Below are 27,104 nucleotides of genomic sequence, written 5' to 3'. Positions count from 1 at the left end.
TTAATATTTTAAGGATTTAAACAATAACATTACTTACATGGATGCATAATGAATACTCAGGAATTGGTAGGAATATAGTCTAAATAACTGAATTATGTATAGATATCTCTGGCACTCTATAAATATATAGATTTATTAGCATACTGCCATCTGCATGTCAATCTGTTTTTATTTTGTTAACCTCTGGGGCTCATTCTCAAGTCCTGGGAACATCCTGGCAGCTCAAATTGCCCCAGGATGGCCTGTTGACACTCACCCATTCTGCTTGCTTCACAGGATTCTTGCCACACCCCGATTCTTTCATGTTTCTTTCTGACCAATGGGATACAAGAATGCTGGCCACGCCCACATTCCATGCTGCCAGGTAGCACTGGGATTCCCTCTGTTAGTTTACACCACTACCAGTAGTTGAGGAAGGTAGAGGTGACTGAGTGGTGAGGAAGAGACTCGAGGTGACTTTGGAGTATAGTAGGAAATTGATGCTCCCACCCCCACCTGGCCCCTTCCCTCCCTTCATGCGGTGCCAGGTTTCAAACCTCAGGCAATGGCGTGCTGCCAGCAGGCCTAAATCCCCGACCTGGTCTCTGCCCCTAGTCATCTGCTCTGGGCTCATGTGTCCACAATGCTGCTGCCATAGCTGCTGCCCCATTTGGAGCAACTGCCAATAGATTCTCTCAGCAGCACAGGTGAGTGGCCACCCCAACACCAATGCAACCCGGGTCAAACATCCCCCCTGGGGGTACCATGACCCCCATGCTTGCTTCCTCTCCCCGCCTCTGATGAGCCACATTTCTGTCTTGAGCATTTCTGAGATAGAAACTAAATATATGCTCAGGCTGGGCTGGATAGCGGTCCTGCTGTGAAAGATATGCTCCACCAGGCCTGGTCCTCTCTAGTTGGGATGGTAGACATGTGGCACCAAGCTCAGTCGTTGGTTTAGATGGATTATCCCAAACTCAGTCCACAACAGAGGATTCTTGACCACACGTGAAGCTCTTGGTAGGGCCTCAACCATTGGACCTCAGTCTCCTCATAGGACAGTTGTGAGGAAACAAGGTATTTATATAGAGAGATCTCTGAAGAATGGCTAGGCAGAGAGGGAGCAGCCTTCAGATAAGTTTTTGGCAATTCTGTGAGCATATGACTGGAAGATACCAGTAAGGGCTCAGGTGGGGCCTGTTATTAATCGTGCCACAGGTGTGGAATTATCAACTGAAACATGGCTCTCTTTCATTATTAACCTATCCCAATGTGGAAGGAGATCCTTCACTTTGTTCAGTTTTGCAGCTGGGGAAACTGAGGCACAGAGAAGCCAGGTGACCTACTTATGACCTCAAGTTCACAGGAAGCTCGGCCTGACTTCTCTACCATGCTCCCTAGGACAATGGGTGTTATTCAGTCCACTTCTTGTGTTGGGAAGTCCACTTCTTTTCAGTCGTGGGTCTTGAACTCTAGGATTGGGCACTGTTCTCGAGCTCCTCAGCTCAAGGCTAGCACTCTATCACTTGAGCCCACAGTGCCCCTTCCACTTTTCTGGTGGTTCTTTGGAGATAAGATTCTCACAGATGTTCCTGCCTGGGCTGTCTATGAACCATGATCCTCATATCTCAGTCTCCTGTTTAGTTAGGATTAGAGTTCTAAGCCACTGGCACCAGATTTAACTGTAATTCTGGTTCTCTCTCTCTCTCTCCCTCTTTCTCTCTCTCTCTCTCTCTGGGACTGGAACTGGTAGAATGGGTGCTGTAGGAGGTGGCCCAACGTCCCCAGGTGGCTGGAACAAAAGATGGCCTACTCATTCTGGTTCTGGAGGTGGGCTGGGGGTCAGGGGTGGTCTCATTCATCGTGTTGATACATCTCCATGAGGTAAGCCCTCTGTGCCCTTGCTACACTGTGAGGGTTATTCATTGTCCATCTAGCCTTACTGGATTTATTTTATTGTATTCTATTCTACATCATTTTCTAGCACCAGGCCAATATTATGGTACATAGTTATGGAATAAAAATATAATATCAACTTAAGAAAGTCATTTAGGGCTCTGGGAATGTGGCTTCGTGATACGGTGATTGCCTAGCATGTATGAAACCCTGAGTTCAATTCCTCAGTACCACTTAAACAGAAAAACACTGGAAGTGGTGCTGTGCCTCAAGTGGGAGAGTGATTGAATTGAGCAAAAAAATAAATAAATAAATTCAGGAATTATTCCCTAGCGCTGAGTTTAAGCCCCTTGACTAGGAAAAAAAAATTAGTTAGTAAATACAAAATAAGGAACCCATACTTGGAATATATAATTGCTCCTGCCATACTGACACCTGACAATAGTATTCCCTAATTCATGTAAGTTACTTATATTAGTATATTGTGTTGAAAAAAAAAGTTTTGTTCATTAGGTCACAGCAATTAATGGCTTGAACGTGCTTAGATGTCAGGTGAAGATTAATTCTGGAAATTCAAAGATTCCAGGTTTGTGAATGGTCACTGCTAATCACAATGAGAAGGGTAGTCTAAATGAGATTTGGAAATATTTTTGGTCATTTATGGCACCAAAACAGCAGAGGCAAATTAACAGTTGTGACAGAAGAGAAGGTATAATTCCAGAGTTAATGAATAAACGACAGTAACTAAGATATACCAGAATTTGTTTTAGAGAACCATTTTTCGTTATTGAACAAATAGTTATCAACTAGTCTTATTTCTCATTACCATTAGCATTCTAAATCTCTTAGGCTACTTCTTAATTTCTGTGTAAAAGATGTATCTCCTTCTGTGCTGTTCTTTCATACCTTATCTTCTTTGCTTTCTAAAAATTGTCTTTCTATATTTCTCTATAAACATTTCCTGATACTAAATACACCTACACAGATGGCAGAGGATGCTAATGTAAGGGTCCCATAGCTCATGAGTCATTAATGATTAATGAAACAACATGGAAAGGAGGACATATTTATTGTTACCTCAAATTTCCTGAAAAGCTGCAATGCCATCATTCGATTCAAATTTCCATTATTTGTGTCCATTATATATTGTCCAATATATATTGTGTCCATATATATATTGTGTTCCATTATATAGTGTCATTCAGTGCACATAAACGCAAATATGTGTTAGGTGCTGGTGGATCACGCCTGGAATCCTAGCTATTCAAGAGACCAGAGGATTGTGGTTGAAAGCCAGCCTGGTCAGGAATGTCCATGAGACCCTTATCTTCAGTTAACTGCCAGAAACCCAGAAGTGGTGCTATAGCTTAAGCGGTAGAGCTCTTGACTTGAGCTGAAGAGCTGAGGGAGTGCGCCCAGGATCAGAGTTCAAGTCCCACAACCAACAAAAAGTGCAAATATTACCTTAAATTTCCCCAAAAGGAAGGACAAGATCAATAATCTTCCCAAGCAGAAAAAATAATTTCAAAATGATTCAGTGCACCTACTTTTGCTGAGTTATTTAAGTTATGGCTTCTTTGCTAGACATATTCTCTTCCTTTATAAATTGTCAAATACTAGCTTTACAATAAACTTCATCTAATATTTTTTGTTTCAAAAGAGAAGTCCACACAGTTGATGTCACTTAGCTTTCTTACTATCTTAATTCAAACCAAACCAGGCAGGAGAGTGTGTCAAACTCTTATCACAAATTGAACACCAAAAAACCAGAAGTGGAGTTTTGGCTCAAGCAGTAGAGTACTAGCTTTGGGGGCAGGTGGGCAGGAAAGACAACTGTTCAGGGACAGGATCCAGCCTCTGGGTTCAAGACCCAGAACCAGCAAAAACTAAACAAACAAGCAAACAAAAAGCCCAGATATTTCTTTGGGACCATCCTTAAAGTTGTACTGATCAGAGAAGAGGCTTCTTTTGCTGATCATATTGACTGGATCCTGCTTTTTTGGAATCCTTAATGCTCTGAAGAACTCAGGACCAGACCAAAGGAATTGATAACTGACTCCTGCATCAAGAGAATCATCTCAGGGGTCAAATATCCATCCATAAGACACTTTAAAACCTTCATGTCTTTGTTCCTTTGCAGGAGAACACTTTTAAAACAACGTTATTTCATTTTGTTCTATGCTGGCCTTCAAATGGTACATTATTTCCTTTTGTAATACTCTCAAAACTAGAAGTTTACAGAAAAATTTTATATGAGTAAAGAACATACTCGGAAAAGCCAGGGATAGAGTTTCCTTCAAGGCTTGGGATACTTTTCTTGTACAGTAAAAAGGAAAGCACAAGGTAATTTGAACTTTGTTATTCCTCTATGTTCCATTGCTCTCCTGGGGTCAGTTTCCTCATCCAGTAACAGTTACTTCCAGTAACAATCGATGGTGGTGCTGCTTGAGGTATAATGAATGTTTTCTGGCTTCACTGAAATAACACTAGGACACCTTTGGACCTGAGGTAACACGTGTTTCAGAGACAACTTATTAAAGAGAAAATATGAAATTTATATTGCTTATAAATACATTATACATGAGTACATTGAGTTCAAACTTTGTAAGTTCTCTGTAAATTAAGGCAAATTTTAAATGGGAAGAAGGTTCCCAGAACATTCGTTTTGTGAGTGTACGTGCTGTTCATTATTTCCCAAGTTTACATGTGCTAACAGTAAGGGCAACAATAGCAATAATAGAAGAAAGAAGTTCTGAGTTTAAGTATAAGGGTTCAATACAATATAGAAGACTACAAATAAGACAACCTTGAAACAATAAAGCCAAGTCCAGTATGTAGATTTATGGGAGTGATATACAGAAAGTAAGACTCCTACGTGGAACATGGATTATGAGGCCATTCTCATTCTAAATCATGCTTGCTAATCATGCAACTTTGTAGAAAGTAGAATAGAAGAATAATCCTGTTTCCAAAGCAAGTCAGATATAAGAGCATGGATCGTGTGATGGCCTACAGCCTGGCTTTCACTCCTGTGCATATAGGCTGTTTGACCATCGACATTGGGGGTGGCATGATCCGTTTATGGAATATACTGCCCATAAAAACCGACTATGATGTAAACAATGTTTGACAAGGTGTTAAGTCCAAAGTTACAGTGGTAAGGATGATTACTATTAAGCTTTTTTTTGGGGGGAGGGGTGTCCAATAGTAAGGCCTGAACTCTGGGCCTGGGCGCTGTCCCTCAGTCCTTCAGCTCAAGGCTAGCCCTCTGCCACTTGAGCCACAGTGCCACTTCTGGCTTTTTTCTTTTTGCTTATGTGGTGCTGAGGAATTGAACCCAGGGCCTCAGGCATGCAAGGCAAGCGCTCTACCACTGAGCCACATTTCCAGTCCTAGCTATTTTCTTTAAATAGTTAATTGCTTTTTAAAGTTTATCTGCTTATTTAATCTAGGAAATCAAAAGTTAATATTTGTGTTTTTTGGTGAAATTTGAAACTAGGCAAATAAAAGCACTCATTTTCCTCAAATTCAACATTTAAAATTATTAAAACTTTGTTCATATGTTCTAGTTGTCAGAAATTTGAGCCACACATGGTAGCTCATAGTTGTAATGCTGGCTATTAGGTCTTGAATGATACAGAGAGGATTATGATTTGAGGCTAGCCCAGGGAAACATTCACAATATTGGATCTCAATCAACATCTGAACACAATGCATTGTGCTTTATATTTCATCTACTCAGAAAAGGTAGAAAGAAGGATTGTGGACCATGCTGGGCTGGTCATAAACAGAAAACCCTGCCATAAAAATGGATAAAGCAGGGCTGGGAAGGTGGCTCAGTGGTAGAGTGCTTGCCTTGCATGCATGAGGCCCTGTGTTCCATTCCTCAGCACCACATAAGCAGAATAAAAAAAAGCCGGAAGTGGAACTGTGGCTCAAGTGTTAGAGTGCTAGCCTTGAGCTGAAGAGCTGAGTGACAGTGGCCAGCCCCAGAGTTCAGCCCCCCGCCCCAAAAAAATAAGTATAAAGCAGAGCTGGGTGCCGGGGGCTCATGCCTGTAATCTTAGCTGCTCAGGACGTGAGATCTGAAGATCACAGTTCAAAGCCAGTCTAGGCAGGAAAATCTGTGAGACTATTATTTCCATTAAACCACCAGAAAATCAGAAGTGGCACTGTGGCTCAAACAGTAGAGCACTTGCCTTGAGCTGAAGAGTGCAAGGACAGTCTCCAGGCCCAGAGTTCAAGCCACATGACCAAAAGAAAAAAAAGTGACTAAAGCAAAAAGAGCAGGCAGTGGCTCACCTTTTAGAGGACCTACCTTACGTGCATGAAGCCCTTAATTTAACTGCTAGTATAGAAAGGAGGAAAGGATGTGAAGAAAAGAAGTAAGGGAGGAATTATGATATAATCAAATACTAGAATGATAAGTATTAAATAAAGGGATTACAGGTATTTTATATGAAAAGATACTGATTATTTACTAAAAGGAAAATTATAAAATGTGGAATTCAGGCTGAAATACATGTACAACTTTTGTTTTTTTTGTAAAATGATACTTATGTGCCCCTTTAGTTTAAAAGTAGTAAATGAGTTTAAAACAATATGAGTGGTTAGAAATGAATCATTATTTCTTATCACTTTTTCTGCTATATTCACCACTTACAAAATCAAAACAATGTTGGTCACTTTAATTATTAATTCATTAATTTAATCTTTCATCTTTAGTGTATAGTCTATTGTGCACATCATTTAAATGTTTGAATTATTTTTGTTTGTTTGCTTTTTATCCATCATGGATCTTAAACTCTGGCCTGGACACTGTCCCGTAGCTCCTCACCTCAAGGCTTGCACTCTACCACTTGAGCAACAGTGCCACTTCTGGCTTTTTCTGCTTATGTGGTACTGAGGAATTGAACCCAAAGGTTCCACATGCAAGGCAAACACTCTAGCACTGAGCCTACTTCCTAGACCTGATTTCTATTTGTCCTTCAGACATGGGACTTGAACACAGGGCATGGGTATTGTCCCAGAACTCCTTTGCTCAATGCTAGTACTCTACCATACCAGTTTAAACCACTTAGTGGTTAATTGGAAATAGCAGTCTCATGGGAACTTTTCTGCCCAGGTTGTCTTTAAACCACCATATTCATTTCTCAGCCTCCTGAAAAGGTAGGATTACAGGCATGAGCCACCTGAACCCAGCTGCTCATTTTTTAAAAAAAAATGTTATATGTTTAGTTTCCCCTCAAATACATACGAAGTGAGATGCAAATTAACTTTAAATACACCACCAATTGAAGATGTTGAGATTACAAGTGATTGCAATTTTTTTTACATATTTTTATATGTGGGGCTTGAACTCAGGGCCTGGGGGCAGTCCTTGTTTTTTTGTGCTCAAGGCTATCACTCTACCAGTTTGAGCCAGTGCCCCTTCTGGTTTCTTGCTAACCAGTTTATGAGATAATAGTCTCACAGACTTTCTTACCCAGGTTGTCTTTAAACCTCAATTATCAGATCTCAGCTTCCTGTGGTGCTACGATTACAGGCATGAGCCACTGGCACCATCTTTTTAAAAAAGGGACAACAATTCATAAGCCAGAAGCCTTGACTCATGCCTATAATACTACCTACTCCAGCGGCTGAGACCTGAAGATGATGATTTGAATCTAGTGGTGCAAAAACGTCTCTGTGAATCTTTTATCTCCCATAAACTGTTCAAGAAAATCCAGAAGTGAAGCTTTGTTCAAGTGGTAGAGTGTACTCTTGAGCAAAAAAGAAGCTCAGGGATAGCACCTAGATCCTGTGATCACACTCCATTTCTTACACACACACACACACACACACACACACACACACAAAAAAGTAAATAGAAAATATGAAGAAATCAATGAAAAATTTGAATATTGTAAGGACTTCTGGGTTTAGAGGTATGACTCAGTTGGTAGGACAATAGCTATTGATTGAAACTATCAGGTACCAAGGACATAAAAAAGAATTATCTGCTCTGTATTTTCTTATTCTCATATGTTCTCATTTGGGAACACTCTTCTTCAAAAAAAAATGTTTTAGCGGCTATATAGAGCAGGGTTACCTTTCTGTATGTCAGGTAACTAGTACATTTCCTTCCTTTTACATAATCTCATCTGTTCCCACATTCTCTTCCATACCCTCCCTCCCATCTTGACCCTCGACTTGCATGGTTCACTTTCATCAATGTCCAGTAGAGCCAGAGGGCTCTGCTGCTGCCTTTTTTCACCCACTTCCCACTAATTCTGTGCCCTTCCCCCATCTTCCCTGTATATTAGGTGAAGAATACAGACTCATTAGAAAATGAAAAGACAAATTAAGAAAAGTTCCTTTGTTTCCTTATCATTGCAATTCAATATATATATATATATATATATATATATATATATGTATATATAGTATTATGTAGAAAAGGTGCTTGGGTAATATAACTTTGTGATTTTCGCCAAATGCTTCCTCTTCTGTTCTTACTGTAAATGATGTCTAGAATCCTGTACAGTATATCATATCCCATGGTGTTTTAAACCTTTCTTCCATATATCAGGGGAACAGGTACCATTTGTCAATTTGATGTTGGCTAAATTTCTTAACATGATTTATTCTAGTGTCATCCATTTCCCTGCAAATGACATTATTTTATCCTTTCTAATGGCTCTGTAAAATTTCATTGTATATAGATGGCATAATTATTGGTTCCATTCATTTATTGTGGGGCATCTGGGTTGTGTACATTTCTTGTCACTGTGAATTGAGCAGCAAGGAACATGGTTGTGCAAATGTCCTTGCCATTTTCTAATTTCTCCACTTCCCCCCCAATATTTGTTGTCTAATTCAAGATATTTGGATAAGATGGTATCTCAGAATTACTTTGATTTATATTTTCTTTATGGCCAGGGATGATGAACCTTTCCTGATATGTTTCTTTGCCATTCTTACCTCTTCTTATGAGAAGTCTCTCCTTAGCTCCTCTGCCCATTTGGTGATTCGTTTATTAGTTTTGGGAGGGGTAGTTTCTTGAGATCCATGTATACATTGAAAATTAGCCCTTTGTCTGATGTATTGCAGGTAAATATCTTTTCCCAATTTGTTGGCTGTCTTTTTAGTTTAGTGGCTATGTCTCTAGCCTGTGTAGGTTTTTTCCTTTGATGTAGTCCCATTTGTTGGGTCTCTTTCCTATCTGTTATGCCTCTGGGATTCTATTCAGGAAGTTCATTCCAGTACCTAAAAGTATTTTTTTAATTATTATTTTGATGGTAAAACTTTATTTACTTTTATAAATACATCGCAAGACAAAATTTTTCAAAAATACTTTCCCCCCCCAAAAAATTTAAAAAATAAAGGAAAGCTCGTAATAGGTAGGCAGACTGTCTTGAGACCTCTTTTTGTTCTTAAGGAGAGCTCTCTGCTGTGTAGGGCAGGACAATCGCCACACACCCAACACTGCCATGGGTTTGGCCTTGGGGAGAGAAAAGCCCAGCCTGGACTGAGTGTCCTCTCCTGATCACAGCCATAGTTACACCTTCTAGTAATTAACACTATCTAGGATTATCTAGTATGAATCCTATTATAGTTGGGCTATGCTGTATACAATGTTAACCATTGAGAACATATCTCTCTCTCTCTGCATATATGTGTGAATTATAAAGTATGAGTTGGATTCCAAGTTCAACAAACACAAGGTATTCTCTACATGTTCCCAGTGCCCTATGAGGCTCTCTCAACAAGCTGTTCATCTTTCCTGTTTAGATAACATTAAACACCATTGTTTTGTTACGTGAAGAATAAAGATGAGGGGTGAAAATAAACTTTTGCCTTTAAACAGTTTATTATCCTCAACCCCAAACTAGGAGTTAAATTAGAAAACATTTTGTTGTTGTTGTTGTTGTCTCCAGAGCGATTAATCCATTACTGGTGAGGCCTGTGAGGTGTGGGGTACACCCCCAGCCTCCCCCATGCCCTGCTGGACCACAACCAAGGCCACCCTGGGCCTTCCACTGGGCTCCATCCTTGAAAAGCTGCCTAATGGAGGGAGGTCAGAAAGATCTGCATTTACAATGTGCTAGAACTTTTTTGGGTCAGTTTTATAGAACTTTCTTGGTCAGTTATATTCCACCTCAATCTCTCCAGTATTTTCCAAGCAGATCAAGTCACTTGCAGATAATGAAGAAGCTTTGCGGCCCAGGGGTCCATGGCTTGGAATCAAAGATAGTATCAGGAGGCCCAGGGGTCTCATGTATGGTAGAGATGTCCAGGTGATTTGAGTTTCTGAACTTCCTGTTCTCCATGAGGCCTGAGCAGTGTGGAGGGCAACGAGGAGGTGTCTTCTACAATAGCCACTGAAGTGAGGGAGGCAGAAGGTCAGCTGTTCCAATGGGCAGATGTGGAGAGGTTTCTAGAAGGGGATCAAGTCCGCTGTTTTGGGTAGGAGAATCAGTTATTTTTACAGAAAGCAACAGAGAAATTAATTTTCTTTTCTGACTACTGAAAAGTGGAAAGATGCTCAAGTTTACCATTTAAAGGAACAATAGACATTTCTAAAATCTCTGTCTAAACTTTGGTTTTCTTTAAAAAACACACAAAAAACCAGGTCATCACAAAAAGTAATGTAAGTGGAGGCTGTAGGCAGGTACTGTTCTGTCCGTGGCAGTCTTTTGTGTAAAGTAAGGCGTATTGGAGCTCTAATTTAACTGATGCAGTGGGGTCTACTGGCTATGCATGCCGAGGCAGTGCAAGTCGTCCGTGCCCTTGCTGTCGAAGCCTGGGAGGGGCTGACCATACTTGTCCACACACCAACAGATGCCCCGCTTTCTGCCTTTGGAGGGGCGACACTGCTTCTTCTTATAAAATCCTTTCTTGTCGTAGTTGGGGATGTGCACACCCCTGGGACTCAGCACATTGGGGAACTTCAGGTGATTCAGGGTGTCTTGCATCTCTCTAAGGAAGGGACCATATTCTATCTCCAGTTTGGACTCCGAGGAGAAGGTCTGGGTGTCCGTGCTCTGGGACTCATAGTCGACTTTGTAGTGCTGGCTGTCCTTTGTGTGACCTTTCTTGATGGTGTCCAGCTTCGCGTGAATGGAATGGAACTTGGAGTCAGGCACCCTATGTGTGCTGGGAGGGGCATGGCTCTCCAAGCTCCCCATGCCTAGGTCCTCCTCTGACTCACTGAGTCAGAGGGCGCCAGCAGCAGGTAGGCGCTCAGCCGGCCAGGACGCTGGCATTGGCACAGAACCCGCGGCCATCCAGCAGCGCCTGCAGTGGGCGTGGCTCGGTTGGTGGCAGCTGGCAGCTGAGCCCCTAGCTGCAGAGTTCTGTGTAGACACCTCAAGGCTGGCCCTCCCGCAGAGCACATGTCAGGCAGCTGCCACAGCCTGGCTCGCGCACCAGCTCGGCACACGCAGGCACTGCAGGCAGAGGCTCGCACTGGGCCAGCGCGATCCCATCACAGTGCTCGCATTGCAAGATGGGACCCTCGTCACCGGTGGCCTGAGGAGCAGGGCCAGGGCGGTGAGTAGAGCTGCCCTGAGCGCCGGGCGCCGCAGGAAGCATGGCGCCCATTGCAGGGGCCAACTGGAGTAAGCAGTTACTGGGTCGAGGCACGCAGTGTGAGATTGCAGGATCTGGAGCGCAACTACCGGTGCTCGGCGTGCAGCTGCCCAGCTTCCACCTCAGTACCTATAAGTTCTAATGTCACCCTTTTTCTGTCTTAGAGTAGTTTGGCTGATTTTAATGTAGTTAATCCATTTTGAGTTGATGTTAGTGCAAGCAGAGATCCACTTCCAGTTTTCTGGCTATTGATGTCCAGTTTTCCCAACACCAATAGTTGAAGAGGCTATGATGTCTGTGTATGTGGTGTGTGTGTGTGTGTGTGTGTGTGTGTGTGTGTGTGTGTGTGTGTGTGTGTCTGTGTCTGTCTGTCTGTGTGTCTGTGTCTGTGTCTGTGTGTGTCGGTCATGGGGCTTGAACTCTCGGCCTCGGAGCTACCCCTCAGCATTTCATCTCCAGGCTAGTACTTGAACCACAGTTCCACTTCCCATTTTCTTGTGGTTTATTGGAGCTAAGAGTCTCATCGACTTCCCTGGCCCTGCTGGCTTTCAACAACCATTCTCAGATCTCAGCCTTCTGATTAGCTAGATTAAAGGCATGAGCCACAGTCACCCGGCAAGGCTATGTTTTTTCCACATTACATCTTTCACTCTTTTGTCGAATATCAGATGATTGTAAGTATGTAGTTTTATTTCTGGGTCTTTTCATCTTTTTTAATACTTTTTTTTTGTAAAAATAATGTACAAAGGGATGGCAGTTACATAAGGTAGGTAATGAGTTCATTTCCTCTCAAGCATTGATACTTCCTCCTTTGTTTTTCCCCTACCATCCCTACCCTTCCACCTCCACAACTACTCCTTTCCATCCCTCCTTCCCACTCCCTGCCTAAATTGTAAAGTTCGTTTTTGACCATAGTGTCTTGATCTCATTGTTAAAATGGGTCAAACTGTATCCCTAGTTAAGCATTTGGTTTTTTCCCTTCACCTCCCAAAGCTAGAGAAATGTACATACAAGATACAGGGCACCAACATCAAAGAAACAAAAAAAACCACATAAATTAGGTTACAAGATTGGGTGGAAGAATGATGACTGTTGACTTAATTTAATAAGTATTCTATAGTTTTTAATGGTAAGGTTTATTAACTCAAAGGGGGAGAAAAAACATTCAGAATAGTGGAATGTGGCTACTCATTTGATGTGTGTGGCTAGATTATGATTAATAAAAATATATCTATTAATTCCCAGTGGTAGACTGCTATGCTAACTGGGAGGAGACTTTGGTAATGCCAGGGGTTTGAATACTGGTAATGAAGCAGAATATGAGGGGAGAGCATTTGCTAAAGATGTAACTTCCTAGGCTCATACTAAATACATTGAAGTAGAATGCTAAGTGATGATCGACTGAGCACCAAATTTTATTTGTTGACTTTTTGTTTTGTGAAGTCCAGGGATTTGAACCTAGAGCCTGGGTGCTGTCCTTTAATTTTTTCTCAAGGCTAGTGCTCTACCAGTTGAACCACAGCTTCAAGTCCATAATTTTGGTGGTCAATTGGAGATGAGTCTTTCCAAATTTCCTCTTTGGGCTTGCTTCAAACGTGATCCTCAGGTATCGGCCTCCCGAGTAGCTCGCATGCCAGTTGTGAGCCACCAGAACCTGGCTAGAATCACATTTTAAAAGTATTCTCTAGGTGAATCAGATGTGTCTAGGTACTATGTGAGCATTTTGGTTCCATTGGGTTATTTCAGATTTAGAATAACATCAGAATTTTTCTTCTTGTAACTCACAGCATCCAATATCTATATAATTTATTCAGATCTTCATGTGTGATCTTTTTTTCTTCATTGTACCTTTTTATTCTTACTTCACAAGCAAGCACGTCAGTGATGTATTCCTTTTCTGAAGCAAGTTACATCCTTTCCCATCAATGAGGGATGTACTTGCTGCTCTTACTGCCTGGAGTACCTGCTTCTAGTTAATTGCATGGATGATGGCTCTCAGGTTAACTATCTCCTCCTCAGGAATATCTCCTCACATAACCGCTGTGAAGTTGTTGCCACAAAACTACCAATGTCATGTCTCTGATTTATAAATATTATCATTATGATTTCTGGTTTTCTTTTCAGCATGAAATTGATGAGGAGAGAGCCACATTCACTTGTTTCTCCAACACCTATAATAGTGCCTGGTCCTTAGTGCTCAGGAGCCTTGCATAGGGATCAGCCTTCTCCAGCTCAATTTATCTTAGCTTCTGGTCAAGACAGCTCTTGAAGCTGACGTCTGGTGGCTAGCAGTCATTCCCTCTCATTCTTTGTGCCTTTCTGTGTTGCTGAGTCCGCCTCAGAGCAAGATCAGTGCCTGACACCTATTTGCTGCTATGGAAAGATGGCTATGACATCATACAAGTTATGGGCATTGTTTTGTGAAACTGTGTGCGGAGACGCATCTCCACACAAGTTCTCCAAGGCAAGTGTCTCCCATGCCCAGGAGTCAATTCCACAACTCAGCATCCTAACTGTCACTTACTCCCTAATGCACTCAGTGTATATTCCCATTTCCATTAAAAAAAGAAAATTCAAGATATGCCTTTGATGATTTGTCATTGAATTACTGAAACAAAGTATATAATTTTGGGGCTGGGAAGGTGGTTAGTGGTAGAGTGCTTGCCTTGCATGCATGAGGCTCTGAGTTCGATTCCTCAGAACCACATAAGCAAAAAGAAAATAAGCTGGAAGTGGCCCTGTGGCTCAAGTGGTAGAGCGCTAGCCTTGAGCTGAAGAGCTGATGGATAGCACCCAGGCCCAGAGTTCAAGCTGACAACCGGACCCAAAAAAAAGTATATAATTTTATGTATTTGTAAGTCTTTGTCCATCTCTCTTGAGCCCTTGGCATATTTCTATGTGTTTGCAACTTGGGAAGGGAAATAAGGTTTAATTCAGGATAGTCAAAAACATTTTGGGAGGGAATGCCAACTTTCCATCTGATGTTCTACAGATGGCCATCTTGTCACAGGAACTGAGTAGACTGTCATAGCATAAGAGGCTTGTCCTGACTTCTACTGACTTTCCTCTGTGGTCACAGAATGTGATCCTACTGCATACGTGTCGCTTGGCTACACTCGAGGGACCAGGTCTTCTCTGAAAATCTAATGGCATGGGGGTAAGAGAAACTAAAACTCAGAACCCAGCTTCCCACATCACTAGGATTACAGGCCTGAGTCTCATATACTAACTCATAACTGCCTTTTTATACATCGTGTAGTCTGTTTCATTATATTCACCTCATAGACAGATATACAAATATATGTTTTTATTTATCCATCTATTTATAATCAGTGTTATATCTAGAAACACAAAAATATATATTCATATAATTATAATCAAAGTTATATTACCACTTTCCCCAATAATATTTTACACTAATATTATGTGAAAAAATACTTAAGATTGAAAAAGTTAAAAGCCCTTGTAGTATGAAAAATCATATTTGATCTTACATATCATATAATATACTATATAAAATGTAATGAATATAACATGTATTTCCATATAACTGATTTAATTGCTCCCTGATTTTGTGTTTGTCGATCTATATAAGCCTTCTTTCTTCTATTGATGATGGCTTATACTTTCCAGTGTCGATATTTCTTATGTATTTTGTCAAATATATTCAGCCCTAAGTAGAATTTTTATGTTAATGGAGCCAAATTTTTCTTCAATATTTCCCAAAGCACAATGAATATGTATACAGACTTGAACTCACTGTTGGAAGAAAGTCCCACATACCACTATAAGTATTGTAGCATTTGTCCCAATTGACAGAACAGCTTTCTAGGTCATCTGATCTGGTATGTCCTAGATCTTTTTTAGCCACCTTATCACCCCATGCAGGCATGGCCTGGCTTCCTTGCAACTCCCTGTGCATTTAACCATTCCCTTTATATCCAATAGGCTCTCTTGTTCATCCCACTGTCACTCTGTTTTCCCACACACAGAACACATGTGCATGGTGCTTTACATTGTAGGTTGAAAAAAAACACATTTAAGGCTCATGAATTATATAATATAACATAAACACTGACATTTTAATAACGTTAGAAAAATAACTAGAATGATCATTTTACAACAATCAGGACCAAAAAGAAATATAACGATTTTCTAAAGAAGGGGGGAAGCAATCTCTAAATCTGGATTGTCTTCTAAGTTGGCTTCAGACACAAATTCTGCCTCAGAGTCCTCAAAAGGATCTACTTCCTCATTAAAGGCAGTATTTTCTTCCCGAGTCTATAGAGGGACAGATCTTATTTCTCAATTGGAAATTGGATCCCCAGCAGAAGGACAGATTGGTCTGGATATTCTGTGAGGACAGATTCCCTTTCCTCAACTGAATCTAGACTTTGGACCTAACTTATTGGTTTTCTTGAACATAGACTGGGGTCATTTTCCATTAGCACATATTTACCCTGCACTCCAGGACCAAAACATTTTTTACTGGTTTGGATGTGATCTAGGTGAATTGTGAACATCAATGGAAGACATTCTGGATCATCTTCTTCCTTGGTGGTATGTGCAGGTACACCTACATCACATGTGGAGTTCAGAACCAGTGGGATGTCCACAGGACTCAAAACCTAGTTGGGCCTTTCTACACATTGAAAAAAGCCTCTATGTTCACATGCTTTCTGGAGTCCAGTTTTGGCTTCCAATCTCCATCAGTCACAATAGGCGACATCACTGATGGGTTCTTTATCTGGAGTTCAGCAGGAAGTTCTGTACAGTGACACAAACATAAGAATGTAAATAGGTACAGGAGTCTTAGATTAGACTCTAGAAGTTAAAGTGTGACTAAACTTCTATGAGGATTTAGTAGGAGAAGCTGTAGAACTTGAGTTTGGGCTGAACACTGATGAGAAGGTAGGGTGTTTCTAATGAGTGGTTATGTCCAAGTTCTTTTAAAAAGGGAACAGGCATTACCCGGCATAGAACATCCATAAAAGGACATTTTGCCAAGCTGGGTAGTACAAAGGGCTCTTGGCAAAGCAGGCCCATCCCTTGAGACCTAGATTCCATCCCTACTCAAAAGCTCTAAGGCATCTAAACAAGGACTATTTACTCTTTTCCTTGGTCTCACGGGTCATGCATTGCTCCAGCTGGTCCAGAAGAATATGTAAGCAGAACAGCAAGTCTGAAGAGGGCATGTTGAGCTTGTCATACTGTGTAAGTTTTTTCAGGATGTCAAGTTTCTTATGCTCATAAAAATCATCAGGGTAGAAGTCCATCCAAATAGTTAAGATGGAACAATTGATGCTGTGGGCAGATTGGTGACAAGGAAAATGAGAGTCTGCCCTCTCCATCCTGAGCCTTCTACCATAGACCCTTTGTGGCAGGACTAGAATGCTGGGAAGTGGAAAGAGACTCCTGGAAGCAGAATTCTCTTCACAACCCACTTCTAGAAATTTCTAATGCAACCCTCCAAAATTCTCCCTGTGATGGGCAGAGAAAGTTGTTTCCCCACTGTGTCTGACTTGCTACACACAACCCTCCCTGTCATCGAGGGATTGTGATCCATGCTGGCCTGGTCATAAACAGAAAACCCTGTCATAAAAATGGCTACAGCAGCGCTGAGCACAGGTGGCTCATGCCTGTAATCTTAGCTACTCAGGAGGCTGAGACCTGAAGATCCCAGTTCAAAGCAAATCTAGGCAGGAAAGTGTGTGAGACTCCTATCTCAATAATCCACTAGAAAACTAGAAGTGGCACTGTGGCTGAAACAGTAGAGCACTCGCCTTGAGCTGAAGAGTGCAGGGACAGTGTACAGGTTCAGAGTTCAAACCACATGACCAACAAAAACAAAAGTGACTAAAGCGAAAAGAGCAGGTGTGTGGCTCACTTTGTAGAGCACCTACCTAAAATTCATGAAGCCCTGAGTTTAATTGCTAAGATTGAAAGGAGGAAAGAATATGAAGGAATGGAAGGAAGAAAAGAAGGAAGGGAGGAATTTTGATATAACCAAATACTGGAAAGATGTGAAGTATTAAATAAAGGTATCTAAAAGGCAAATTATAAAATGTGGAATTCAGGCTAAAATACATGTACAGTTTTGTTTTTCTGTAAAGTGATACTTACGTGCCTCTTTAGTTTAAAAGTAGTAAATGAGTTTGAAAAATGGAAAAGTTGTTAGAAATGAATCATTATATCTTATCACTTTTTCTGCTACATTCACCACCTACAAAATTGGAACAATGTTCATCATTTTAATTATTAATGTATTAATTTAATCTTTCATCTTTAGTGTATAGTCTATTGTGCACATCATTTGTTTGAACTCTTTTTTTTGTTTGTTTTTTGTCCATGATGGGTCCTGAACTCTGGGCCTGGGCACTGTCCCTCAGCTCTTCACCTCAAGGATATCACTTTACCACTTGAACCACAGTGCCACTTCTGGCTTTTCTGCTTATGTGGTACTGAGAAATCGAACCCAAAGGCTCATACATGCAAGGCAAGCACTCTACCACTTAGCCACCTTCCCAACCCTGAAATCTTTATTTTTTCCTGCAGACATAGGCTTGAACACAGGGCATGGGTGCTGTCCCAGAGCTTCTTTGCTCAAGTTTAGCACTCTGCCATACAAGATTAAACCATAGTGCCATTTCTTGTTTTTTAGTGGTTAATTGGAAATAGCAGTCTCATGGGAACTTTTCTGCCCAAGACTGGCTTTGAACCAACATCCTCATTTCTCAGCCTCCTGAGAAGGTAGGATTACAGGCGTGAGCCACCTGTACCCTTGTGCTCATTTATTTTCTTTTAAATGTTATATAAGTTTAGTTCCCCCACCCAAATACGTGCAAACTGAGATGCAAATTGGCTTTAAATAAACCTCTACTTGAGGATGCTGAAATTACAAATGATGGCAAATTGTTTTTAACATTTTTTAATATGAGAAGCTTGAACTGAGGGCCTGATTGAAATCCCTATTCTCTTGTGCTCAAGGCTATCACTCTACTAGTTTGGCCCACAGGGCCCTTTTAGTTTCTTGGTAACCAGTTAATGAGATAATAGTCTCACAGACCTTCTTATCCAGGCTGTTATTAATCCTCGATTATCAGATCTCAGCCACCTGAGTTGTTATGATTACAGGCATGAGAAACTGTCACCAGTTTTTTAAAAAGCAACAACAGATTACTTTAGGGGAGGATGGAGGAGGAGAAGCTAGAGGCTAAACAAGCTCTCGCATAGAAAATAGTTGTAGTGTTCCACTGAAGAGTCCTAGGTCAAGAATGACCAAGTGTGCCATCACAGTACAGTTTGGGCAGAGAGGGAAAATCCAGACAAGGAGACAGATCTGAGCACTTGCCATTAGCTGCAGCTGTGGTGGTGGCGGCAACGGCAGCAGCCTAGCCGCCAAAAGAACAACACAGAGTCTGGGACAATGGTGCCAGACACAGCAGGTGACCGGATTCTACTTAAAACCAGAAAGAACTGATAAGTAGCAGATATCTTCATCCTGCATATCACAGACCAGAGACAACCCAGGAACCAAGACTCCAGCGTGAGTAGAATCCTGACATACTCACTCCTTCTTAGGGAACAGAGGAGGGAAGGCCACCCTTACCATCCTCACCCCCGGAGACCTCCATATTTGATATTGAAAAGGCCCAGTTGAGCAGCAAGCTCCATCTCAGGCCTTGGAAAAAAAACAAAAGAGTCATTTAGGAGGTCTCAGGCACCTGACCTGACCTGCCAGGCTCAGCTCCTCCCTGGGAAAAATCACCCAGCCCAGGCAGACAAAGCTCTGCCCCGAGGGGAATGACTTTCTTCACTGGGTAAACAGAGCCAGAGGCTGCCCCTCCCTACAGCAGCCTAGACAATCAAGTGAAATTCAGTAAACATAAACCCTGATAATGGCTCTAGGCTGGGCTCTGTGAGTGTCTCAGAAGTTACCCCTCAGGGAAAAGCTGCAATTTGCTAAAAGGCCTCAATTCTACCCAGAACATAGCCTCATCAAAGCATCTTCAAATTAGAGGAAACAGCCATCTCCCTCTTTTGTGAAACTCAAAGCAGATCTCCCTCTCATTAAACTATACTGGGAGGAGGATCACAAAATCCTGATCATTTTTCTGCCTGCTCCAACAAATTGACTTAAGAAACCAATCAAGCCACAGGCAAACCAAACACCACAAGCAGACTAAAGACTCCACCAAGAGACTGGTTACAGACACAGGGTGATACAGGTTCTTCCCATCTACTCCCCCCCCCCCCCCCGCAAAAAAAAAAAGAACTCTTTTTGGTACCTTTTTTAATTTTTAATTTTTTAAAAAAATTGTTTTCTATTCATTTTTTTTCTCCCCTCCTAATTTTTATTTTAGGTGTATGTGTGTGTGAGTGTGCTTTGTTTAAATCTCTACTGACCTTTTGGTCTTTTTATCTTTTTTTTTCTTTTTCATTCTTTTCATTTTTCTTCTGTTTCCTTGTTTTTGTGTGTGACTTATTTGCTGTTCTGCTCATCTTCAGATATATGCCCATTGTCAAATATTAGACCTTACCCCCATTGTATACACATTAATCAAGAATTTTATTACTCAAAACAAAACTTCTTAGCCTTAAATTCTGTAATAGCAGTATTATCTCTTTAGGCCTATATAATTTTTGAGAATTTTTATTTTTTAGTTTTTCATGTCTCCTTTCTATCCCTCCCCTCCTCTCATCGTATCTTTTTCTTCTCTCAATATCACCTTAAACTTAGATAATTTTTAAGATTCATTTATTAAACTTAAATATTTGTTTTTCCCATTTTTTCTTGTCTTTTTTTCTCTCTCCTACTATTCTGTCCAATCCATTTCCCTCTTTGAGATTAGAACTTTGTTAAATTCACTCTCCTTTTACCTCTCTACATTCTTCTAATCCTATTTTTCCTCACATTTGTCCCTAAATATAATAATTTCTGGTTTGCCAAATTCGTCCTTGCTGTTGTTAGCCCATTAATCCATAGTTGTTTGATGTTGAATAGATTGTATCTGTTGAACTAGATTATATCTGTGTCCTTTTGCCTGTGCAACTGCAGGACTTTGGTTGATGCATGCTTTCAAAAGTATTCTAGCAGAAAACTTTCATATCAAATGGGCAGAACAAGCCAGAAAAACACAAGAAAAATGAAAGTCCTGGTATCTCAACTCCCACTCATGATAACCAGTATTCCAGAGGAGAGTTCCCCAAAAGCTCAATAAATATTACTTGGAAACATGGTGAATGAACAGATAGAAAACCTGCAAAGGACTCAGTGTGAACATGATAGAGAGATAGAGGAAGCAAACCAAAGATCAATACAGTAATCTCATGAGCATGAGGAAGCTACTCAAAGATTGATACAGAAATGCATGAATAGGTTGAGAACACTCAAAGAGAAATAAAGGAATTGTGTGAGCAGGCTGAGAACCATCATAGAATTATAGGAATTGCATGAGCAGGCTGAAAACAGACAAAGAGAATGTCAGGAATTGCGTGAACAAGCTGAGAACAGTCAAAGAGAACTACAGGTATTGCATGAAAATGAGGAAGCTAATCAAAGAGTAACACTGGAATTGCAAGGGATGGACGAGAATAAACAAAGTTCAATAGAGGCATTCATGGAATCCATAAACAGACAGTTGAAAGAATTCAGGGAGACCACAAAGGGAATGCTGAATGGAACCCGACAGAAGGAATGGGAGTATAAGGAAACCATAACCAAACAACTAAGTGATTTGAGAATAAGAACTGAACACCAAATTAAGGAAGTAAAGAAGTCCATTCAAGATCTAAAACAAAGCTCCAACAAAGAATTTGAAGTAATCAAAACCAAACAATTAGAAGGAAAATGAATAAAAAACAAAGAAGAAAGTCTTGACAGTAGGTTAGACCATGCAGAAGATCGAATCTCGGTAAATGAAGACAGCCTAGATATTATACAGAAACAATGTACAACTATCCATGACAAATCCAGAAAAATGATAGATATATTCAGCAATTGGAAGACACCATCAGAAAGCCTAATCTGAGAATAATGGGTGTAGAGGAGCACCTAGAAACAGAAGATAATGGTCTAGGAAATTTGTTTACCAGGATCCTAGCAGAGAAATTCCCAAACATGCAAAAGGATAGGCCTATTCAGATACAAGAAACGTTTAGAACCCCAAATTGACCAGACGAGAGCAGGACATCCCACCGTCACATTATAATATGCACAAGATCAATTCAGACCAAGGAAAAGATCCTTAAAGCTGTCAATGAGAAAAGATCAATCATCTATGAAGGGAAAACAATTAGAATAACTTCATTTTTTTCATCAGAGTAAATTAAGGCAAGAAGAGCCTGGAATGAGGCATGCCATGACCTAAAGACAAAGTATGAACCAAGAATACTGTAAACAGCTAAATTCTCCTTCATAACCGAAGGTGAAATAAAAATCTTCCATAGAAAAGAAAAACTGAAAAAATATATATCTCCACCAAACCAGTCCTACAAAAGATACTTAAAGATGTCCTACACAGACAGAACGGACAAGATCACAATAAAGACAAAGAAATGGCACCCAAACTGAGAATCCAAAAACCATAGGAAGAACCAAGTTGAGGCAGCCCCCAAGAAGGCGGATAAAATGGCAGAAACTACCAAACACTTCTCAGTCCTTTCTCTCAATATTAACGGATTTAACTCTCCAATTAAGCGACATACACTGTCTAGTTGGATTAAAAAGCAACATCCTTCTATCTGCTGCCTTCAGGAATCACACCTTGCTCATAAAAACAAATACACTTTGAACATGAAAGTCTGGAACAAAATCTACCAAGCAAATGGCCCGTATAAACAGACAGGAATTGCAATCATAACATCAGATAAAATAGACTTCAAATTAAAATTAGTGAGAAGAGATAAAGAAGTTCACTACATACGAATTAAGAGATCTTTCTTTCAGGAGGATATTGCAATACTAAATACTATTCGCCAAACAATGGATCACCGAAATTTATCCAACAGATACTACTTTCCCCAAAATCTCAAATAGATCCAAAGATAAGAATTGTTGGGGACTTTAAAAGACCACTATCCACAATACATAGATCAACTCGAAAAAACTCAACAGAGAAACTGCAGATCAAAAGAACTGCCTAGATCAGCTAGATTTAACAGAAAACTACTGAATATTTCACCCAGCAGCATCAGAATACATTTTTTCTCACCATTACATGGAACATTTTCCAAATTAGACCACTTTTTTATTGTGAAAATACTGTACAGAGGGGTTACAATTACATGGGCAAGACAATGAGTACATTTCTGATAAAGCATTGTAGCCTCCTCCTTTGTTTCCCCTTCCCCTCCCATTCTCCCCCCGTCCCACCACCCAACCCTCATCCCCCCCCACCAAAGTTGTAAAGTTCGTTTTTGACATAATGACTTGTATGTCTCGTTGCAATGGGTCCACCTATTTAAATGATTTGTTTTTTCCCTTCCCCTCCACAAATGATAACATCAAATACAGGGAAAGCAGGGGTTATTCAGTGGTGGAGGCACATGTAAAGCAACAAAGAAATCATCTTGTAAATGTGTTAGAAACAATTGCATGAAAGAAAAAAATCATTTGAATAAATATCATAGGGTTCATTTCCCTAACATCAGCTTATCTGACCTTTTCTGCTTGACTCAGACTTATACAAGTTATTACAAATAGGGGAAGCCATGGGACCTAAGTGTCTTTGGGCCTGGCTTACTTCACTTAATATAATTTTTCCCAAGTCTTTCAATTTCCTAACAAATGGGGCAATGTCATTCTTTCTGATGGAGGCATAGAATTCCATTGTGTATATATACCACATTTTCTTGATCCATTCATCTACTGAGGGGCATCTGGGTTGGTTCCATATCTTAGCTATGGTAAATAAGGCTGCAATAAACATAGCTGTGTTGGTAACTTTCTTGTAGTTTTGTTTGTGAACATTTGGTTAAATGCCCCATAGTGGGATTGCTGGGTTATAGGGGAGCTCTATGTGGAGTCTTTTGAGGAACCTCCATACTACTTCCCAAAGTGGTTGTACAAGTTTACACTCCCACCAAAAATGCATTAAGGTTCCCTTCTGTCCACATGCCATCCAGCATCTGTTGTTATTAGAGTTCTTCATTCTAGCCATTCTAACTGCGGTGAGGTGGTATCTCAATGCTGTTTTAATTTGCATTTCTTTTATTGCTAGGGAGGTTGAGCATTTCTTCATGTGTCTATTGGCCATCCTTCGTTCCTATTCAGAGCAGTTTCTCTTTATGTCTTTAGCCCAATTATTTATTGGGCAGTTTTTTCTTTGAAGGTTTGTTGTTGGGGGGTTTAATTTTTTGAGTTGCAGGTATATTTTAGATATGAGACCCTTGTCTGTTATATGGCTAATGAAGACCTTCTCCCAATCCGTGGGCTTTCTACTGATCTTGCTAGTTATGTCCTTTGCCATGCAGAAGCTTTGCAATTTCATGCAATCCCATTTGTTCAACCCTTCTTAGATTTGTTGTGCTTCTGGGTCACTATTAAGAAAATTTCGGCCTGTGTCTTTAGATCTATGTGGGATTTGAGGGAAAGTAGTGTTTCTTGGATAACTTTGGGTGCTCCGTTGTTTGGCGAATACATATTTAGAATTGTAATATCCTCCTGAAGGAGAGATCCCTTAATGAGTATGTGGCGACCTTCTTTATGTTTTCTCACTAGTTTTAATTTGAAGTCTATTTTATCTGGTATTAGGATTGCAACTCCTGCCTGGTTATGGGGGCCATTTGCTTGGTAGATTTTGTTTCAACCTTTCACATTGAAAATGTGTTTGTTTTTACGGGCAAGATGTGACTCCTAAAAGAAGCAAATAGGAGGATGTTGCTTTTTAATGCAAGAAGAGAGTCTATGTCGTTTAATTGGAGAGTTAAGTCCGTTAATGTTGAGAGATAGGACTGAGGTATTTGGGAGTTGCTGCCATTTTATCCACCTTCTTGGGGGCTGTGGAAACTTGGTTCTTCCTATGGTTCTTGGATTCTCAGTTTGGGTATGGTTGCTTGGCCTTTATTGTGATCTAGTTGGTTTTGAAGGAGAGTTTATCTGGGTACAGTATTCTTGGTTGATAGTTGTTTGTCTTTAGGGCATGGCATACATCATTCTAGGCTCTTCTGGCATTAATTGTTTCTGCTGAGGAATCTGAGCTGATTCTAATTGGTTTCCCTTTATCGGTGATTGAGCTTTTCTCCTTGACAGCTTTAAGGAACTTTTCTTTGGTCTGAATTGATCGTGTGTATATTATAATGTGATGGTGGCATGTCCTATCCTGGTCCCGTCTATTTGGTGTTCTAAAAGCTTCTTGTATCTGAATAGACCTATCTTTGTGCATGTTTGGAAAGTTCTCTGCTAGGATCCTGTTAAACAGATTTCCTAGACCATTAACTTCTGTCTCTACACCCATTAGCCTCAGATTACGCCTTCTGATGTTGTCTTCCAAGTGTTGAATAGCTCTGTCATATTTCTTGGATTTGTCTTGGATGGTTGTATGTTCTTTCTTTATAATAACTAGGCTGACTTCAATCCCTGAAATTCATCTTCAGCATGGTCTAACCTACTATCAAGTCTTTCTACTTTGTTTTTTATTTTTCCTTCTAGTTGGTCGGCTTTGATGGCTTCAGATTCTTTGTTGGAGCTTTGTTTTAGATGTTGTATGGACTTCTTTACTTCCTTAATTTGGTGTCAGCATTTATTCTCAAATCACTTAGTTGATTAGTTATGGTTTCCTTGGACTCCTATTCCTTCTGTTAGGTTCCATTCAGCATTCCCTTTTGTGGCCTCCCTGACTTGTTTGAGCTCTCTATTTATGGATTCCTTGAATACCTTTAGTGATCTTTCTGTATTCTCATCCCCCTCTCTCAATTCCTCTATTACTCTTTGATTAGCTTCTTCATATTCACACAGTTCCTGTAGTTCTCTTTGAGTGTTTTCAGCCTGCTCATGACATTCATGACTTTCTCTTTGACTGATCCCAGCCTGCTCACTCAATTCCTTTATTTCTCTTTAAGTGTTCTCAAGCTACTCTCGCAATTCCTGTATCAATCTTTGAGTACCTTCCTCACACTCATGATATCCTTTGTTTTGCCTCCTCTCTCTCCCTATCACGCTTATAGAGAGTCCTTTGCAGATTTTCAATCTTTTAATCTACCATGTTTACCAGTAGTATTTGTAGAGCTTTTTGGGAACTCTTCAATGGATTATTCATTATCTTTTTTGTCCCCTTATTATTATTAGTGGGAGTCGAGATAGCTGGACTTGCCATTTTTCTTGTGTTTTTCCAGATTGCTCTGCCCATTTGGGATGAAAATAAACCAGTTTTGTGCTAGCACACTATTTTAAGGCAAGCATCAACCAAAGTCTGTAGTTGCACAGTCAAAAGTCTGCAGATACAATATAATTCAATAGATATATCTATTCAACATCAAACAACTAAGTATTAATGGGCTACGAACAGCAAAGAAGTTGGCAAACAGAAATTATTAAGTTTAGGGCGAGATGTGGGTAAAAATAGGCATAGAGGGATGTGGAAAGGCAGTGGGAGAGTTAATTCAAACAAATCCTAATATCAAAGCGGGAAATAGCTTGGATAGAATGATAGTAGAGAGAGAAAAAAAGAAGAAAGAGAAAGAAAAAAGACAAGAAAAAACAGAAAAACAAACATTAAAAATTTAGAAGTGCAACACTTAAAAATTATGCAAATTTTAAGACATAATATTCAGAGAAGAACGCAGATAGAATAAGAGAACAGGAGGGATAGAATGGAGATATGGAAAACTTAAATATATAAATGCTAAAAATATTATATAGGTATTAAGAGGTAGTACTGCTATTACAGAAGTTAAGTCTAAGCAGTTTTAAACTGAGTAATAAATTTCTGGATTAAGTGTGTACACAATAGGGCTAAAGTCAAATAATCAACTACAGGTATATATGAGGATGAGAACAGCAATTTATCATGCAAAGAATGAAAGAGAATAAAACGTGAAAAGAAAGAGTAGGAAAGAAAAAAAGGATCAAATGGTCACTAGAACTAAACAAAAAAATTTATTTTAAAAGATAAAAAGAGAGAGTTCCGGGAAGATGGCAGAGGAGATTCTGGAGGCACAACAAGCTCTCGCATAGAAAGCAGTTTTACAGTTCCAGTGAACAGTCCTAAGCCAGAGAATCACACCAAGTGTGCCAGAGAGGGAAAATCCAGACAGGGAGACAGATCTGAGCTCTTGCCAGCAGCCACAGCCACTGCGACAGCAGCGGTGGTGCTGGTGACTGAACCCACCATACCTGAATCACAGAATCTGGTACAAAGGAGCCAGATTCAGTGGGCGAGCGGATTCTTCTCAACACCAGCAAGAACCAACAATGAGCGGACATCTTCACCATGCAGTTCACAGACCAGAGACAACCCAGGAACCAAGACTTGGCATGAGTAGAAGCCTGACATCCTCACTCCTTCTCAGGGAGCAGAGGAGGGAAGGCCACCCCTCCCCTCCCCAGTACTGGAGATCTCCATCTTGGATACCAACAAAGCTCAGCGGAGCTGCTAGCTCCAACTCAGGCCTTGGAAGAAAACTAGAGTCATTTAGCAGGTCACAAGAACCTAAAC

The 27,104-nt window shown here is 40.4% G+C and overlaps 1 pseudogene; it reads right to left on the bottom strand.

Moving 5' to 3' along the window:
- Window positions 1-10,599: 10,599 nt before the first annotated feature.
- LOC122124714 lies at window positions 10,600-19,082 on the bottom strand (annotated as a pseudogene).
- Between the last annotated feature and the right edge of the window lie 8,022 nt (window positions 19,083-27,104).

The sequence above is a fragment of the Dipodomys spectabilis genome, unplaced genomic scaffold, assembly GCF_019054845.1.
Source record: "Dipodomys spectabilis isolate Male_0828 unplaced genomic scaffold, ASM1905484v1 ptg000242l, whole genome shotgun sequence".
NCBI lineage: Eukaryota > Metazoa > Chordata > Mammalia > Rodentia > Heteromyidae > Dipodomys > Dipodomys spectabilis.
Note: the sequence above shows the minus strand (reverse complement) of the source record. Positions and strands in the feature narration are given on the sequence as shown.